Source organism: Schistosoma mansoni, chromosome 3, assembly GCF_000237925.1.
Source record: "Schistosoma mansoni strain Puerto Rico chromosome 3, complete genome".
NCBI classification, from domain to species: Eukaryota; Metazoa; Platyhelminthes; class Trematoda; order Strigeidida; family Schistosomatidae; genus Schistosoma; species Schistosoma mansoni.
The window spans coordinates 747,202-751,299 of record NC_031497.1 but is presented as its reverse complement, the minus strand read 5'-3'; positions in this window follow the sequence as shown (position 1 = coordinate 751,299).

The window sequence follows — 4,098 nt, the reverse complement described above, 5'->3', positions numbered from 1 at the left end:
AGACTACTGTGACATACACATTACATTCTACGCGTGGAAAACTTTCTGGAGCCATATCCACCATATTAAGGTTATTAATTATCTATAATTGTGGATTATTGGTACCAAACTCAACTGAACACGCAACAGCCAGCCAATTTAAGTAACGTCCCTAAACTTCTATTTGGGTTATTAACTAATTAGTTGTTTTATTGTTACATAAACTTTTGGATGTAATAATTTTATTGTTATTTTTGGTCGATAAACTTTTTGGTCCACCACACCATGTCTACCATCGATTAGCTGCAGGTAAACGTTGAGATGAATTCCAGGTGTGATAGATTACTAGGTAAGCCCAACCGGTATGTTGTCTAAATTTAATTTATGCTCATACACCACCACTCACTGTGGCAGCGTCCAAATATTTCGAACAGTTATTCTTCATCCAAACATCGGCTAAACCTGCAGCGAAATCGGGAAAAATAGTGTCTACATCAAATCCACTCACCATTTTACAAATTTCAAATTAAATGCATCATTTCATATTAAATGATATCTACGAACATCAGTTGTATCAATCATCTATTTCTTTTACACAGGTTCTGTCTTATCATCAATGACCAAATCATAATGGACGATATTCATTATACTACTTATTACGACCCAATCAGTAGAAATTATTCATTCTTATTTCTATCAAATTTCCTACAAATCTCAATCATCCATTCACACAAACATACATAATTGTGTTCATATCTGCAAACATACCTAAATATGTAACCATGAAATTATATTATTCACTTCCCTTCAGTGTGATGAAGTCGAATTCCTCAACAATACTCACATACTACTCATTAAATAACCACTTAAAATGTTGAATAATGATGTCCGTCCTTAAAGATTATATGTTCTGTCATATTCTATCGAAAAGTCGATGATGATGATGTTTGTAACCTATACGTTTTGAGTACAATAATTCGACCAAACCGAAGTATTCGTGAAATAATATCATCATTGATAAGAGTAGGATCGGATTGAACTAATGACTACACTCACTGATTTTATCCTCTTGTAGTGTTTTCTCATCTTAATTATCTACCGAACTATACTTCTTCTGCTGCTCTCTTATTTTCAGTTATGCATTGTTGGATAACTGAACTTAACTATCACGTCCTAACTGATTGATTATTGAGTGAGCTTGAAACTTTTGCAGAAGGATCTCCAATATCATTTGATAATGTTACCTCATTGTGTAAGTAAACTGTTTCTCTACTTCAATATTCTTGCTTTATTGTTCAATCCTAACATACTCATGTCGATATGATGGTCTCGTGACAACCATCAATTAACCGCATATTATGTTATTGCTTGTCACTTATCCATCAATATTCTTTCACCCATCATTTTATGAAATCCTTCCTCACAACAAGAGGTATAATGGATTTGTCTTCATTATTATTATTATTATTCTTATAACTGTTATTATTATTATGAATGGTTTACATAGCATTTTCATAGCTGTTGAGTTGGAGTAATGATTGAGAATTGTATACACGAGATGACTATGGTTTCTGTCATTTACATACTCAATTCATTCAGTTTTCCATTCTATCAAATAGGTTACAACATACTATCTGTCATCCGAGTTTAGTCTAAACTGCATGTGACTACTCGTGTTTGAAAATGCTTAACAAATCTAGTCAGTGGTGAATAACTTCAATAAAATATTCTGCTAAACAGAGTATGTGATGTGTCATTGACAATGAGAGATCTTGCCAACAGACATGAATGGACTGTGAGAGATCGAATTTAATCACGCAATTTGTTCGTCAATTAAATTAAATAAAAATAAACCTTCCTCATACTCAGTATGTATTAAAAACAGTCTCTTCTATTCTCATAAATGATACCACCAAGAATGAGACAGTGTCGAAAATCACTGTTGTGAACTATGGCAACATGAACAGTCAATTGTTGAAAAGGTCTTCATTTCTACTACATACCACAATGCAGATTAGCTATTCGCAAACACATCATACACGTGAATGTAGTTGCAACGTTGCTCACTTTTAATTGAACTATATTGCTTCGTTGTACATATATTATCGTTAAATCTACCTGTGGTCACATTATTTATTGCACATATTCACATCTTATACTACTGATATTCATTTCGTATTTAACGGATGATGCACTTTATAAACAAAATACACAACGATTTACAACATTTAATCGTTTAAGAAAAATCACCTATCATCATCATTATCATCATAGTCACACTACTGGCAGAATGTAATTCACTCTGGATCCTCACTAATCAGTTTATAATCAAATATTATATTGAGTTGTATAAACTGAGAACGGTGATGAATTTCGACATTTTAGACAAATTCAATATTTGGTTTCAATAGTTGAATTGATGAGTCAATCTAAACTAGAGAAGCATTGAAAACGTGAAAGCACTGGATGGTCGTTTTCGTGTATAACTCGTTCTATGGTGTTTATTGTTCTCTCATTACTTTCTCTATATTAATGACATTCAGTGAACATGAATTTACATTCTATTACTACATTGTGATGTTATTATTGTGGCATTATAGAATTACTCATTATTTCATACCCTCTGTATCCTCATTGCACATACTATGTAGTAAGTTATGGATGGAACATGTTCTCATATAATGCAAGGCATATAGCTGAGATCAACGCAATTCTGAAATCGATTGAACGAACAAAATCACTGCAGAATGACTAGTTATGTCAAATATTTACATCATCAACTGATCTCGCTCATTAAACCATTGAAAAACAAAAACTATTCGATGGTTGATTTTCCTGCTGTGTGTAACTCTTCACGAGTGGATCATCATGAATGAATCGAGAATCATACTCGAGAAATTCGGTTCACGTGAGGAGCGTTCAGCTACTTGAGTACACATTAGACATCCCACAACTGACTTTTCTAACTTTACTCAATTCACTATATTCAGTAAATGTGTTTCAGTCTCATTAGTCCATAACTGTTTCAGACTTCATGAAATCGCACTCCACTGGTCACTGATTTTTACTAACAATTTGATGATTACTCCAGTAATTGTCAACTATTCAATACAGTATTACGAATATTATTGTTGTTATTTCAGTGTAAGGCCTTCGTCAAAACTGATATCTTCAATAGATTCCGAAAATCCTATATTCAATATCAAACACTCATTCCTCATTCCCGATAACTGATTTATCCTTCAAATAAAGTCACAATTCTGTCAATCAGTTTTCTATTCTTCACCAATCTAAATCACTGAACTTTGACTATTCCATGTCCTAATGATAGTTAGATCGAATACCGTTAAACACTGAACATTTTAATGTTTCTCTCAATTAATGCATCAAAACGAGAAAGATCATCTTCGCTTTCAACTATCAGTAAATGACTTACTCAATTTTATTCCCAATATCAATGAAGACCGTTAGTATGGGATACGAGTTGGTCAACATTATTGAATGTTACATCTTCATATCACAAACGAACTAACCTATATCATACAATCATTGAGAACCGAAATGCACTAGACAGATGATTTTCGTCTTACTATGTAACTCCACAACTGTGCTCATTCACAATCCTATCAGTATCATTACACTTCAAACAAACTTATTTAGTTTGCAAATGTTCAACTGATAATTCACTAATCAACCAGTTATCTATCAACTTGTCACCATATCCATCTGATATCTTGTCAAACCAACACTAATCTCCCATTCACACAATTGATATAAACAAATATGTATGAAGTAAGAAAACTGAGTATGGGTGTGTGTGTGTGTGTGTGTGTGAGTGTGGATGTTCGTGTTTATTCCTATTCAGGAATTCATCTACATTGATTTTATACATTGAATCCAACAGCATTCACTCTTCATTCTTCCAGTGAATAGAAAGAATTCTAACACACGAAATGTTTCAATCAATCTTCATTAATTATGTATTAGCAATTATGTACATATCCATAAATATAAGTCAGAAAAAAGGGGCTAACTGTAATAGAAATAAAATAGTAGAAGAATAAAACCACTAACATTACAGGTAAATAAATCATTGAGTTAGTTAATATAGGGGAAGAA